General features: G+C 39.5%; 1 pseudogene; it reads left to right on the top strand.

The window, feature by feature from the left end:
- The first annotated feature begins 14,866 nt into the window (after nucleotides 1-14,866).
- On the top strand, nucleotides 14,867-14,966 carry LOC120004712 (annotated as a pseudogene).
- Nucleotides 14,967-16,831: the final 1,865 nt, after the last annotated feature.

The raw sequence follows: 16,831 nt of genomic DNA, 5'->3' as shown, positions 1-16,831 counted from the left end.
AGGCCAATCGGACCGGTCCAACCAGTGACTGGTTACTTGTCCAGTCCTGTTGAGGTGCCAGAACCGGCAATTCATGAACCAGAATATTTTTGATTGAACCGGCCAGTTCTTCAATTGAACCGGTCAGAACAGGTCGGTTTTGAACCGGTTCGGTTCATTTATTAAAGTTACGAAAATATTATTAAATTTTATTCTTTGTATGGTTTGAACTCATGACCTTTTATTCATTAAAAAAGACTCTAACCACTAGGCTATGTGACTTTCTTTGTTTAAAATGATACTTTATTTGAATATATTGTATTTATATGAAGTATTCTTATATATTTTATGCCTATATAATATAGATATATATATATATATATATATAAATAATTCATTATATTGAACCAATTCGAACCCGGTTTGAATCCCGATTGAACCTCTAAACCGTGAACCGAAGACTTTTCCGGTTTGATGACCGGTTCGGTTTTAAAAACCTTGAATAACAGAGCTAACCACAAACCACAAATTAACAACAACAAGCCAACACTAAATTCTTCAACAACCAGACAAACAACAATGCTATCGCGTTAATGCTAACTGCACCATCGACACCCATCCAAACCAACCAATCAATCATGATGCATGTCTTCAATATAAATTTTCATGCACCCAAAACAATTCAATCTTTGTTTAGAAAATATTTTATTTTCTAAAATATGATGCAAAGCTCTACGAAGAACCTAATCAAATTCATAATATTATTATGTGATTTACACATAAATTTATAAAGATATATAAATAATATTTTTAATATTTTATTTTAAGGCAAAAAATGTTTTAGAATAAAATTTGCTTATTTAAAACATTTTCTAGCAATCCAAAGTACCAAAACGGTTTCATGCCAAGTTTACATGTCTAGAGAATCACTCGCACAAGATAACCAACTACAAGTATAATCAGATCCAAACATCCAATCGAATATCAAAGCACAATTATCATGAACAATCAACAATACCGGAAGAAATTTATCAACGGTTGCACTATTGTGAGACTAATGAATATAGATCACCAAATAATAAGACAAAACAAGTAACGACCCCGATTTTCAATAATGGAACACGAAACAATCGAGAATGAATCAAGTACTAGTCAAGCGAAAGGAGCGATTCACAGAATCATACGAAAGAAGGATATCGGGCACTAGAGACCAAAAAACATAGAACCCCTACATACCATAACAAAATCAAAGTTGATCACAACACCGCAACCAAACTCTGGACGAATCAGTCGAAGACAACAAAATACTAATAATTCCCAATGTAAATGATATTTAGGAATTCAAGGAGCAAGCAGATAACAAGAAGAATAATATCCTAGAATTTATATTGAAATGAAAATTCGGGTATTTAGAAGTCCAAAAAGATCAGAACCCTTACCTTGATAGCAGCGTACAAAATTTTAATCGTCTACAATGTCTTCTCGATCTCCTATAAAAATACCGACGTACAATATGCCAACGGGTCCCATTTATTTTATATTTTAACTAATGGGCCCAGTTTCAATTTATGACCCATATATTCATTAAATTCCACCTAGGCCAAGTCCATATTATGGACCAGCCCATGGTACAAGTTTGGACCACATCATCATGGCCCCCCATCACACATGGGCCAAATTACTACTTACCTAGAGCAAAGGCGATAGGCCTGCCACTAGTTTGCAACATAGTCACGTATTGTGAGTATGTCTCTAGTGCACTCCCACTTGGCGGTGATAGCATGGACAAGCCATTGTTGACCATGGATTTGGAGAGAAAGAAAACAAGAGAGGAGCTCACCTAAATCGTGGTACCGGTCATCCAACAATTTAACCTTCCTCAGATCTCAAACTCTATGAAATCCCAACTCCTTGGTGTCACTAACTCATCAACCAATACCAAAACTTCATTACAACTCAAACCAATTCAAACTAACAGAGAAAAATAGGAGAATGATAGAAAACCATTGAGCTTACCAAATCTTGATCACCTTCGGTGACAAATTCCCAAGGTTGTGGACTTTCTAAGATGGTTGGGTTTGTGCGCTTGCCAAAAGGGTGGGTTTAGGTTGTTTTTTTATAATAAGTGAGTAGATGAGTATATATACCATACACCTTAGGTTTCGGTACTTTTCTATAATTCCAACTCCAACCTTAAATTCTCTGAAGTTATTCTTTTCCTCCATTACCTTTAATTTATTTATTTATCCACAAAGATTTCCATTCAAGTTCAATTATACCCCTATTGAAAGTTTGGGGTTTTACATTCTACCCCCTTGAATAAAATTTCATCCTCGAAATTTCAACCGACTTCGATATGTCAATGAGCATCCTCATCATACTATTAACATACGAATTTGTCCTCACAGGAACTCGGCAAATCGAGAATTCCCTAATAGGGTAACAAAATCTCAAAATAAAATAAACCAACAACAACAGCAAAAGGCGATACCAACGAATCAATCCCTATGCGAGTTCAACGAACATCTAAAATAAAAACAAACAAAACTACTTACCCTTAATGTCCTGCTGATCCGTAGGAGCTGCCTCATAACCTAAAGCGAAAACTCTGCCCGATACACCCTGTTGTTGCTGAATTGGTGGCAGAGGTGGTACTGGCAAATGTCCTCTACTCGCAAGAGGTTGCGTTCTCTACTGCTGCGGAGCTGGCAATAGGGCTAGCGCTTACTGTGCTAGGTGTTGATGCATGTCCCAACCCTCCTTCTATTGGACAATCTTTAATCCGATGTCCATGTTGACCACACAAGAAACATGCACCTCAATTTTGAACCGTACAATCAGTGGAGCGATGTCGCTCTTGACCACATTTTAAACATATCAATGTTCTCTGTCTGGGAGCTCTATCCCTGTCTCCTCTTTGAAAACCTTGTTCCCTACGGCCAGTATTTTATTGTCTATCCCCCTATCCTCAATAATCTCGACCCTGTCGATCATCTCTACGACCATCTCTCTGATCTGATCTCCGCTCTGACTTACGCTCCAAATCCTTCTGAGTTTTCTTTTTCTTTTCTCCCCCAGTACTTGACAATGAAGCCTCACCTCTTTTTAGTGGCTTAGTACTCTCATAACCTTTTGATGTCCTGATTACTCTGCTCAGTCATCCAAGTTGCCTCTACAACATCTCCATATGAATCGTTCTTCGTAGTGACAAACTTGCCAGATATAGATGGATGCAGTCCCATCCTAAACTTGGTCGCTCGGGCCACCTCATTCGGCGCATACACCCCTACAAATTTAGCCAACTCATCAAACTTCGCTTCATACTCGTCCACTGTCATGGAACCCTGTCGGAGCTCTAGATACTCTTGTGCCTTAGCCTCGTGGACTGCCAAGGGCACATATTTTTCCAAAAATGTAGTCTTAAACTACTCCCAAGTCACATCCTAACCCAATATGCGTAGCTGACCCCTCCACCAAGTATACGCTGGTCCCTCCAAGAAGTGAGTGGCCAAATCAACCCTACGATTAGTAGTAATCCACATAGTATCCATCCTTCTAATAATCATCTCAAGCCACTCCTCGGCTACCAAAGAGTCCAACTGGCCACAAAAAACTGTTAGCCTATACCTCCGAAGTTCCCCTAACTCTAATAATGCCCTACTGGCAGCTCCTGTCCCCTGCTCTCCAACTAGGACCTATGCAGCATGTCTTGCATCCTGTCCCACAGCCTATTGAGCTCCAAACATATGAGGCATATACTGTCAACAGCCTGAGCAAAAGCCTCCATCATCCCCCTAACCATCGGGTCCATTTTTGGCACAGTCGCTGGTGCTGGCGCTTGCTGCGCTCCCTCATCCAATGGGACATCGTCCTCAATAGTAGGAGGTGTATTCTCCCCAGTAATCAAATTTTCAAGCGCAGGTGCCAGAATTCTTCCCCGACCCCTACCACGGCCTCTGTCGCGTCCACAGCCTCTCCTAGATTCATCATCTGAAATGCGTAGAAAAAAAAAACTACTAAACAACACAACCAATCACAAACATAGATGACTTACCGACCAGTCCTGGAAGTGCGTCGCGACGCCCATGGATATCGCCTAGGATACTAGAACCTAAGCTCTGATACCGTCTGTAACGACCCGTCCTGGAGGGATTCAGGGGCTCTCAAATTCATAGATAATTTGAGAATCTCAAATTCTCAAATCCTCACCATTCAACTAATCTAACGATAAATACACAACCACGTGTCCCCTCCAACTTTACGTTTCTTTTTCTAGTTACGATTTTCAAATTTCAAAACAACAATTGTTATGTCCTAAGAAATAGCAGTTCCTTCTCTCATCTCCATTTCTCAAGCTTCTCAAGTTCTTGGTCATGGGTTTCAATCCAAAGCTATTTTCCTTTGATATGAGATTGCTCTCTCTTCTGGGTGTGGCTTGCAATCCATGTTATTGGTTCTCTTTCAATTTATTTCTCCTTCCTATGTATCGGTGTGGCTGTTTTAGTGCTGGATAAGGCCAGGCGTACTCTTCTTATTTTCTTCTTTGTTGTTGTAAAGCTTGGTTTGGGTGGTTGGTCTTTCTTTTTCCCCCTTCTTGTCGTGTTGGCAGGTTTCCTTTGTTCTCTCTGTTCTTGCTTTTATTGGGCACTTATATGGCTGTCAATGCACACAAAGTGTTTGATAAAAGTCCCCACCAATTTGTATTGGCACAAACCCATTTAAAGTCTAATATATGTTAATCTGGATAATCTTGTTTCCAATATCAGAAGAATTATTTTGGAGCATATGAGTGCATGGAATGGTAAGAATTTGATTAGCAAGTAACATATCATGATCTACACCGTCAAATCTGAAAAATAGTCCAAACAATATCAATCAAAAATCACAACACACAGTCGAAATGTCAAGAAACTGCACAAATTTCAAATTTGGGTAATCTAAGCTATCTCTAGATAAAGATTGGGTTGAAACTTCAGGAGAATGCCTCACCTGTTTGAAGTATCCTGTTTGAGAAAGCCTTAATATCATATTTGTCCAGAATTTTAGGAGGGAGAATTGCCCCTTAATTTTCGTGAAAATACTTTGCGAGGGAAACACTATATTTGGAGAGGCTAGGTGGCTAATGTACAACCTTTGGATTAATTAAATGGCTAGGATTTGAGGATTTGAGAGCCCCCAAATCTGTCTTGGAGGGGTCTGTGAAAAGACCAAACTAACCTCGACTACCAATAATTTTTACCAAAATCCTCACAATGCATTTATTATTAAAATAAATATTCAAAATATTCGAAAACAACCAACCAAATTCAATACGCGGAAGCTTAAACGACAACAACCTAACAAAACTACCCATAACCCGGCATATCCTAGTATCCATGCCACCATGATCACGTCGCCGGAAGCTGGTCACCACCAACGAACTCACCTAAAAGTGGGGAAACAAAAGAGAAGGTGAGCTATAATGCCCAGTAGGGGTAAGTACCCGATAGGAACCCAAATACCTATGTGATAGGTACCCTTGTGCGCAACAATCACACAATGAATCAAATAACAAACAAAATAAAGAGCATATTGAATCTACTTGAGCAGAGCGCAATGATAGGTATGATAATACCTATTGTTTTTGGTAGAAATACCCCCCTCTTAAGCTTTCTTTTGATAAATAATGAGTGTATTTATGTGTTGATTTGTATTTTGATAGGTTGATTGCAGTTTGGATGAAAAGCGACGGAAAATGGGCTGAATTGAAGGAAATATCCACCGACCTTCGTGTGTTCAAATACTTATAACTTTTTGTCACGTTATCGGAATCGAGCGAAATAAAAGGCATTGGAAACTAGACATCTCAAGCTTTCCGTAGAAGCTAAAATCGTGCAAATCGGACGTCGTATGGAGATTTTGGAATCATTCCACGCCTAGGCGCAATATTTGTGCACGCCTAGAATCACTCCTGCACGCCCAGTCCAGAGAGATGGACTTGAAATTGAAGTGGTACACACCTAGGATTGTGCCTAGGCGTGCGCCTAGGCGTGGTGTGCCTAGGCCTGAATTCAACGCGCCTAGGCGCACAAAGCAATTTTCTGGGATGTTTTAATTCGTGAATTGCCTGAGTCGCAGGGAACTTTTGACCAAAAACTGATTTTCTGGAGAGCGAAACCAGAGGGGGAAGGCGATTCTTGGAGCTAGGAGGAGAGATTCTTCAGCTCAACTTGGATTTACTCAACTAATTGGGTTTATTCATGATTTTCTCATCTCTCCTCTTGTGTTTTTCTCTCATTATGTGTAACTAAACCTCTTTTGCCAAGGCTAGGTTGAAGCCTTGGGTTTGATGACTTTGTTTATGACTTGATTTACATATATATGAGTTGATTTGGGTATAAATCTTGTGTTTCTATGTTTGATTGCAATTTCTTCATGCTTGTGGTGTTTGGCCAACACTTTAGGTTTTTGGATGAAATTGTTTGGAGAATTTGCTTAGACAATAATATGTCAAGTAGATTATGCTTCTTGAAACACTTGATTATGAATGTGTCTCCCTTTAATTAGGTGACAATTTGTATGAATTCTAATCTCCATAGAACTCCATGAATTCCTATGCATGTTTAGACCAATAAGATGGCTAGAATGTATTTAGGAATATCCGACCTAGACCAATAAGATGGCTAGTAATCGATTTTAGGGAGATTTGGCTTAAGTGCGCTAAAACCGACTTAGGTACGGATTCGTTATGCCCGAATTAGCAAATATGTGTGTGAATTTGTGTCATTGCAAGTCATTTCCCGAGGGGGATTCCAAAGCCTTGGTGTTCATCTCATTCATCTCATTTGCATTAGTTGCATCTTTATTCTAAGAAAATACCAAAAACACTTTGCTATTTGCTTGTCTTAGTTTAATTACCCAACCAAACAATCTTGAGTTGAACTTTACTTTTGTTTGCATTGTCCATACGTACATACAAATATACATTTGGATTAGATATAACACCGTCCCTGTGGATTCGACCCTTGCTTATCATTGTGTTGTAGTCGCCGACTAGTACACTTGCTAGTAAGGTTAATTTAGACCCAACAAGTTTATGGCGCCGTTGCGGGGATGGTAGCTTACGTTTGATCCATTTTTGTTATTTGTCCATAATTGTTTTTCTTTGTTTGTACATAATACTTGTACATAATATTTTTTTTTTTTTACTAATTTTGCTTTTGTTGCCATATGCTTTGAGATGGGATATCCTCCACCATGTGCTTATCAAGGAGCAGGTTTTTATGGGTCAAGCTCATATTTGCAAGAATATAGTGCAAGGACAACTCCACCAAACTATGCCCCATATCCACCATCAATTTGTTCCTAAACAAGTAGCACCACCACCATTGCTTGAGCAAGCACAAGACTCATCTCTAGAAGACGTACTAAATGCATTGGTTACAAGTACCCAAAAGTTGGATGCAAACACTCAAGCTTGTAGAGAGGAGATGTGTCAATGGGCTTCACCACCACCGCTTGAGCAAAGATATGAGTCATCTTTGGATGACCTACTCGATTCCTTAAATGCGAGTACCCAAACTTTAGAAGAGGCAACGCATAGGATGATATCAAGCAAGAATCAACCTTGCCAGCCTACAACGAAAACAAGTGAAGGGGAAGATATATGTGAGACAACTCAAGCAGTTACATTAAGCAGTGGTAAAGAGTTGGAGCTTAGAGGAAAAGTTGAGTATAATTATGTGGAGGAAGAGGAGTATGAGATAATGCTTCTCACTTCATTTTCGGAGATGGATCCACCAATGAAGGAGGGTATGGATTTAGAAGAATCAGCAAATTCTCCATCAGCTGCAGAATGTGAGATAGTTTCAATCGAACAAGAAATTAATGGACCTACATGGGTTGAGGAAGATATAGAAGAGAAAGCTCTTGTCGATTCTGAAAAAAATTTGAAAGTTGAAGATTTGGAGAACAAGTATGATAATGTGGTGGAGGAAGAATGTGATAACTTTGCAGAAAGGCATGAGGATGACACACTCCACAATCAGGTGCTATCACCATTTGAAGCACAATTCATTGACTTTGTTGGAGTTGAGGAGCCTAATGTAAATCTCAGTGCTTCCATATTACAAATCCTGGAGGAAATTTTGCCAACAAAGAAAAAATGGAAGCTTCAACAAAACATGGAGAGCTACATTGCAAGATCATTGAAGAAGCTTCCCCTCTACTCAAAATATCTGTTCCATTGGCATGGAAGACTACAGTTTCAACCAAGAGGGCCAAAGGAATTTAGAGATAGAATCTTTTTGAAGGGCATATCAAAGAAGGATGTTTGTGCACCATTTCTTGAGCCACTGCAAAGTGGTGGATCTCGTCTAGCTGAAGACAAGAGAGGGTGCATAAAGACCTTGAAGAATTGTGGCCAGGCCAGTACCCCAGTCCACTCGATGCATGACTCCAACCCCCAGGTTGTATTGTTTCAGCTTGTCCTCTTTTTAGTACATTATTACATTGTTATGTTTTGCATTGAGGACAATGCATTCTTTAAAGTGTGGGGTGGTATGGATTATCTTGTGCGAAATTTCACATGATTTTTGTAGTAGCTGAATTTTTTTTAAAAAAAAAAATTGAAAAATTTGAAAATTTTCAGTGCTTGAATCTTGCATATTGATGGGAGTTTTCTGTTGAATTGAGTGCTATACTGAAATGCAGCTTATCTTGGTTTGTGGAACCCATCTTATCCTTCTATATGCTTGACGTCTACTCTATTGGATAATCACTTGAATTCACTTGCACGAGAATGTGTGCTTGTGGGGTATGACTTAGGTGAATAGATGTTGAATGTGGACTTTCTCTGAGATGATCTAGAGCACCATGTTAGTGATATTCTTGGCACTAGTTAATTATATGCATGTTAAAAAAAATGAAAAAAAAAATGATGATGATCAAAAGCATGTTCCGCTCATGTGTTGTTGCTGAGTAACCGGGGCTCTTGTCTAACCAACTCGAGTTTCGTGTAAAAAGGTGAGGCAATCATGATGAACATACTAGGTGACCGACACCAAAGTGTGTGTGTGTACTTACCCCAAGTGTAGGGTATCGTCAAGTAATAAACCGGTGAGTCCGGTATCGATCCACGAGGAAGCAATGCAAATTTGAAGTGAATGATATGCAAATGACTAGCTAACACTAATAAACACAATGAATATCAAATAAAAGCAAGTAAAAGAAATGGGCCGAATGACTCGGTAGCATGAGCGATTTTGTAATCAAAGTAAGCACAAATTGGATTTAAAACAATTAATTAAAAACCTAGTCTCTAATCCGTCCCGGTGGTTACTCGGTTCTCATACTCAAGGTATCATTGCAAACACACACAACCATACACAATGCATTGTGTGATACTATCAATCATGCATATGCAAAGAGAATTGGGATATAAGACTTCAATTCATACATGTAGGCCATCGGGTCTCTTAATCTACGATGAACGCAAAGGGATAAGCACCTAATATTATGGATTAATGTTCCCCCTTGGGGCTCGGCTTGGCTAACACCCTAGTTTCACACTCAAAGATCAATTAACCATAACTCTCCCATGCACATTCCTAAATTAACCCAAAACCCCATCATCAATACACATAATTAATAGCTATGCAATGGAAAACTCAATTAATTAAGGAAATCATGCAATGGGTTTAACAATTCTCAATCAAACACATTAGATGCAATCCCTAGACTAGACAATCCAAAGATACAATCAAATATGTCATCTCCATAGATCCAATCACACAACCACGAAATTAAAAGAGCAAAATCAAAACTACAATTCCATGAACATACCTTGAGTAATTGAAACCAAGCACCCACCGTTTGGGACTAGAAACTAGAAAGAGAACTTAGCCACTCATCATAATGGGTATAAACATCAATTTTATAGATGAAAATCAATGTTTACAAACAAAATCACGAAAAACCAAGAAAAACTTAGAGAGAGAAGTAGAGAGAAAACAATGGAGGCAAGAACTTGGAGAAGATGAATTGTGTGAAGTAAGAAGAAATCTTAGGGTTTTCTCCTCCTTTTACCATTGAAAATACCTAACTACCCTTATACAAACGTTCCCCATTGGTTATATACATGATTTACCCCAAATGCCCTTGAAATTTCGGTGCAGAAAATTGCAGATTCGCCGTAGGTGTCCGGACGGGTGTCCGGACGGGTATCCGGACACTTCATGCGTCCACCAACTTTGAAGCCTCTGTCTCAATTTGTGAAGAAAGCGTCCGGACGGGTACTGTGGGTGTCCGGACGGTAAGTGTCCGGACACCTTGGGAAGTGTCCCGACACCTCACAGCAAAAAGTGCCCAAAAAGTGCTCCAACTTGCCCGAACAAGGTCCGATTCCTACAAAACCAAGGGGAACATTTGTAAGTGTAAAATTAAGCTAAAATGCAATCAAATACATTAACTAAGTGCTAGAACATCCTAATTAAAGGACACTAGAACCTCAAAATAGAGGTCCAATCACACCCCCCACCTTAGACGTTGCTAGTCCCTAGCAATGCAACCACTACCTAAAACTAAAATTTGCTAAATAAAATCCTAACTCACTGACGTAGGCATCACGGTTGCATTTAGCGCATGCAACAAGCCTTTAAACCCCTAGGTCACCCTAGTGGACGAGTTGTAGTCTCGTGAGGGCTTATCAGAGCGATACCCACAAACACTTACCAAGGGATCCACTATTACTTTGAAAGCACCATAAATTATTCTTAAGTTCTCACATGCAAGAAATAGAGCTAATCCCCCAATTCCCCCGCTAGTCGAAAGCATGCAAAATCTTTAGAAAATCAATCTCAAATCCCCTCAAAGATGACTAAGAACATTTTTTTTTTTTTTTTTTTTACTATGAAAAATATAAGTGCAATCAAGCAAGACAACTCAATACATCCACACAAGTAAAACCTTGTTACGGAACCTTTTGATGTTCATAAATCCCTAATCCCAAATGTACACAAGAATATAAAAACATTGTGCTAAGTAAATGACTTACACAATTGGATTAAATGTATGTGTTTATAAAAGATAATTTGGATGGGCATAGCTTTGAGAAAGAAATCACCTACAAGAGCAATTAATGCATCCGCCAACTCGCTTGCTTACCTTGAATCAAATTCATCAAAAGGTTAAATGGTTTGTAATGTGGCTAAGAGACAAGGTAGGAAGAATTTGGAACTAGGTAACAAGTTGCAAGGTTAAGTTCAAACATGTGAGCTAAGTTCTCATTTTGTCACCTCTTCCATTGTACCACAATTTCAAACACTTCTCATCTTTTTCACACAAAGGATTAACTTTATTGCATACACCTCTTTTTGATTTTTTTTCTATGCGTCATTTTTTTTTTTTTTTTTTTTGTCAGAATAAGGAGGGATAATATCACTGCCGACTTATTTTTGAGGCTCCTACCCAACCTTGCAACCAAAGGTGGGAAATATTTGGGAAAATGGTTCACACAAGGCTTGTAAGTGAAATAAAAGGCTTAAAGAAATATAGGCTTATGATCACTCACAAATGAATAGGCTAGGCTCAAATCTCTCAACCTAATGAATCAATCAATCCTAAGTTCATAAGCAAGTGGCACATACAAAAATCACACTTATCAGTAATCAAATGTAATGAATGCAAAGCTATTGAAGAACACGCTTATAGGATGTCCAATGAATATCAATGAAGAGAATCACCCAAAACCCAATGTATATCAATGAAGAATGGCTCAAAGGAATTAGAAGGGTAAAAAGGTAATTTTTTCAAACAAAAGATCCAAAAACGCAGTCATACAAATGCTTCAATGCCAAGATGTCTGCTCAACTACACAATTCTATATCAAACTAGGTCTCAATCATTCCAAGAGAAATTGATTATAGTCATCCCACTCAATCACATGCATCGATTTCGCAAAAGAAACCAAGGAACCTACTATACACTTGCACGTGTGAACAAGAATAAAAAATTAACAGTCAAATTGGTAGTGAATCCCTAAAAGAACCTACCCGTCCCCTCCTAAAGTCCATCTAGCATGTATGAACAACAAAGCACAACACAATAGGATAAAGGGTAGGAAGTCATACCATACTCTTCAAAAGTGGTTGGAATCATGAGAAACGAAGCATGTCCTGAAAAAGTTAATACCAACCACACTATCCAAGCATGACACAACAAGACTTTTTTTTTTTTTTTCAAAATTTTCAAATTTTTGATATTCACAAAAGCACACCAAAATAAAGCAAGTTTCACAATGGATTCACAATTCCCTCACCCCCCAACTTAAATGAGACATTGTCCGCAATGTCAAGAATGGAAAACAAGGCAAGAACAAATTGTGAAATGCATTGTGAACATACAAAAACACACCAAAATTAAAGGTAAGAAAATCACAACATAACACACAACCATTTCACAATTCTCACCCCCCAACTTCAATGAGTGCACAAGACGTGGAAATTGTGAAATAGATTGTGAGCATACAAAACACACACAAAAATTGAAATCAAACCAAAACTAATCACAACCATACTATGGTACAAGGGTGGAGTCTCCCACAAACTAGGTGGGGGTGGGATCCTTTAGATCCCGGGGAACAACCAAAGCATCAAAGTTCTCCATGAATGGTATCAAACATTGGTCATTCACCTTAAACACTTTGCCTCCACTAGTGTCCTCAAAATCACTACTTCCATGTTGAGGAACATGACGAACATCTAAAGGTCCATTCTCCTTGGGCCTCAAATCTCCGGGAAAAAATTGTACCCGAGATTTGGGCCGCCACACCTTCCTAACTTTTTCAATGACTTTTGGCACAAAGTGGCATTTAGGAGACTTTTTCACTCCACTTACTAAAGGTTTTCTTTCCGGTCTTGGTGGATGCAATTGGGATGATTCAACTCTAAGTGTAGGAGGCTCTAATTCCTCAATATCATCTTTCTCACGCAAAGGTTGACTAACTTTTGCACCCAATGCTAGCACACTTTCAACCGGATCATTTGCAAGGGTTAACTCCAAATTATCCTCAACACGGGCATGGAGAAAATCTACATCCCTTATATCCTCACACTCACCCACAACCTTAGTCACACTAAAAATATTCATCTCCATGGTCATATTCCCAAAAGAAAGTTGTAGCACCCCACTCCTACAATTGATTAAGGCATTGGAAGTTGCTAGGAATGGCCGACCTAAAATGACCGGAATAGAAGTGCTAAAGCTAGTGGAAGGTTGAGTATCTAACACAATGAAATCCACGGGATAGTAAAAATTGTCCACTTGTACTAACACATCTTCAACAATACCCCGAGGAACCCTAATAGATCGATCGGCTAATTGTAGGGTAATCCTAGTGGGTTTCAATTCACCTAACCCCAATTTTTGATAGATTGTGTACGGAAGGAGATTCACACTTGCTCCCAAGTCTAACAATGCTTGCTCTACCCTATGGTTCCCTATGACACATGAGATAGTAGGGCAACCGGGGTCTTTGTACTTAGGGAGGGTGTTGGTTTGAATAATGGAGCTTGCTTGCTCCGCTAGAAAAGCTTTCTCCTTAACATTTAATTTCCTCTTCACCGTACACAAATCCTTAAGAAACTTGGCATAAGAGGGTATTTGCTTAATGGCATCTAGAAGAGGTATGTTGATCTTAACTTGTCTAAATAGCTCAAACATCTCCTTATGCAATGCCTCATTGGTGCTCTTTCTTATCCTTTGGGGAAAGGGTGGTTTGGGGATGTACTCACTCTCCTTGTTAGGCTTTACCTTATCCTCTCTTGATTGTCTCTCACTTTCTTCTACTTGGTCTCTTTGTTTCTTGACTCTCTTTTCACCAAGCAAAATTTTCTCATTTTCACTCTTCTCTTCCTCTCTTTCTTTCACACCATCACCAAAGTCTTGCACCACATCATTTTCATCACAATTCTCAAAAGGTATTGGTCTATCCACAACTCTTCCATTCCTTAAAGTAAGGATGGATTGTACTTGCTCATGTCCACTAACCTCCCCACTCCCACTACATGAATTTATCAAATTGGTTTGCTTGGAAGGATTAGGGTAAGGTTGAGCCGGAAATATTCCTTTTTCATAGGTGGTGAGAGCTTGTGTGACCTTTGTCATTTGACTCCTAATATCCTCAATGGCCCTATTGGTTTGTTCTTGAAATTTGTTGGCCTTTTGATTCTCCCCAATTTGAGCTTGCATGAAAATGTTGAGAGTGTCTTCAAGAGACCTCTTAGGAGGTGGAATGTAAGGTTGTGGAGTTGATTGGGCAACACTTAGAGGAGGCAATTGTTGTTGGGGTGGATTGGGGAGTGATTGGGATTGAGCATTCCCATCATTCCTCCACCCAAAATTTGGATGATTCCTCCAAGGGTAATTCTCATTGTACGAATTGTTGCCTTGGTGATTGGTAGGGTAGGGCTTCCTAAAGTTCTGAGAATTGTTCCCATTGTAACCTTGCCCAAATAGGACTTCCGTACAAGCCGGTAAGGCATTACACTCATCCGTCCTATGATCCCTACTTTCACACAAAGTACAAGTAACTTGGTCATCAACACCAACCACATTTATAGGGGCCTTTTGTGACTCTAAGGACTCCAATTTCTTGGACAACAAAGCAAGTTTAGCATGCACATCATCATTTTCATCCAACACAAACTTGCCACTAGAGCTTGGCACAACATCATGTCGGGTTAGTGGAGGAGCTTCCCAAGATCGAGATTCCTCCGCCAACCCATCAAAGAAAGTGAATGCCTCATTGGCATCCCTATTCAAAAAATCACCTTGAGTCATAGTGGAAACCAATTTCTTCAAAGATGGAGTCAAAGATTTGTGGAAGAAATTCACAATTTGAAATTTTTGAAATCCATGGTGAGGACACATAAACAACAAATCTTTAAACCTCTCCCAAGCTTGGAAGAAAGTTTCATGTTCTTTGCAATGAAAATTCATGATTTGTGTTTGATAAGAAATGGTACGGTGGGAAGGAAAATATTTGTTGAGAAATTCTTCTTGCATTGCCGCCCAAGTCGCAATGGATTGGGGGCGCAAGTTCTCAAACCATTGTTTTGCATGATCCTTCAAAGAGAATGGAAAAAGTTTGAGTCTCAAAATTTCTTGTGTGCATGTAACATCACCAAAAGTAGTACACACCGATTCAAAGTCACGCACATGTGAATTTGGTCGTTCCGATTCCATTCCATGGAATTTGGGAATCATTTGGAACATGGATGGTTTAAGGCTCACATTTTGTTGGTTCGGTGGCATGATGATGCAAGAAGGTTGAGTTTGCCTTGCGGGATGCGTAAGCTCCCTCAAAGTGCGATGCTCTTGGGCATGAATGTACTCCACAGGAGGAGGTGCATGTAAATTTTGCCCAAAAGGAGCATATTGTGGCACTTGTGGCATTGGGTAATACATGGGATGCACATAATTGTATGGGGGAGGTATATGATATACGGGAGGCATATTGGGAGGTTGGTAGACATTTTGTGGGGCAAATTGCGCCGCATTGTCTTGTTGAAGTGGTTGAGGTGCATTTTGCAAAGCATGCTCAACTTGAACATTTGGTAAATTTTGGGCATTTGGCACATTTTGGGCATCTTGCCCTTGCGCCGGATTCATCAATTCATCAATGTTCACACGTTGTAAAAGACGACGTAATGCGTCAAGATTGATATCACCCCCACGTACACTCCCCGCATCACTCGCATTTATGTCACCACCTCTCCCATCTCTATTGGACCCATGCCCACTAACACTATGTCTAAGATGAGACATGATGGCAAACAAAACTATCAAATAACACGAAAGATGGCAACCAACCAAGTCAAGTAACACCAGATTTTTCAATCAACAAACAACCAAGAACAATGTCAAGCAAGAACAGGAGCAAAGATAGGAATAGAATGACAATCAACCTCAGGAACAATTACACACCAAGATGTAGCAAGTAGTGATAGAAAGAAAAATGCGCAAAGCTCTCTCAAACAACGTATCACTACCAAGCAGCAAACAAGGTGGCATCCATCGCCCACAGGAATCTAAGTTAGCCCCATCCGCCAAGTTCTCCTCACAATTTTTTTTTTTTTTCTCTTTGCAGCAACTACACTAAATCCACTACACTAGAAAGCAAGTAAAAGGGAGGAACGAAGTTACCCTTGAAGCGTGACCGTGCTCCTTCCTTATTTGATGGCGTTTAATAGCATAAAGCTAGCATCTACAAGCCACCCAGCTCCGTCTTTGACACTCGCTTCCCCGGCAACGGCGCCAAAAACTTGACCGACACCAAAGTGTGTGTGTGTACTTACCCCAAGTGTAGGGTATCGTCAAGTAATAAACCGGTGAGTCCGGTATCGATCCACGAGGAAGCAATGCAAATTTGAAGTGAATGATATGCAAATGACTAGCTAACACTAATAAACACAATGAATATCAAATAAAAGCAAGTAAAAGAAATGGGCCGAATGACTCGGTAGCATGAGCGATTTTGTAATCAAAGTAAGCACAAATTGGATTTAAAACAATTAATTAAAAACCTAGTCTCTAATCCGTCCCGGTGGTTACTCGGTTCTCATACTCAAGGTATCATTGCAAACACACACAACCATACACAATGCATTGTGTGATACTATCAATCATGCATATGCAAAGAGAATTGGGATATAAGACTTCAATTCATACATGTAGGCCATCGGGTCTCTTAATCTACGATGAACGCAAAGGGATAAGCACCTAATATTATGGATTAATGTTCCCCCTTGGGGCTCGGCTTGGCTAACACCCTAGTTTCACACTCAAAGATCAATTAACCATAACTCTCCCATGC

Source organism: Tripterygium wilfordii, chromosome 8 (genome assembly GCF_013401445.1).
Source record: "Tripterygium wilfordii isolate XIE 37 chromosome 8, ASM1340144v1, whole genome shotgun sequence".
In the NCBI taxonomy this organism is placed as follows: domain Eukaryota; kingdom Viridiplantae; phylum Streptophyta; class Magnoliopsida; order Celastrales; family Celastraceae; genus Tripterygium; species Tripterygium wilfordii.
Note: the sequence above shows the minus strand (reverse complement) of the source record. Positions and strands in the feature narration are given on the sequence as shown.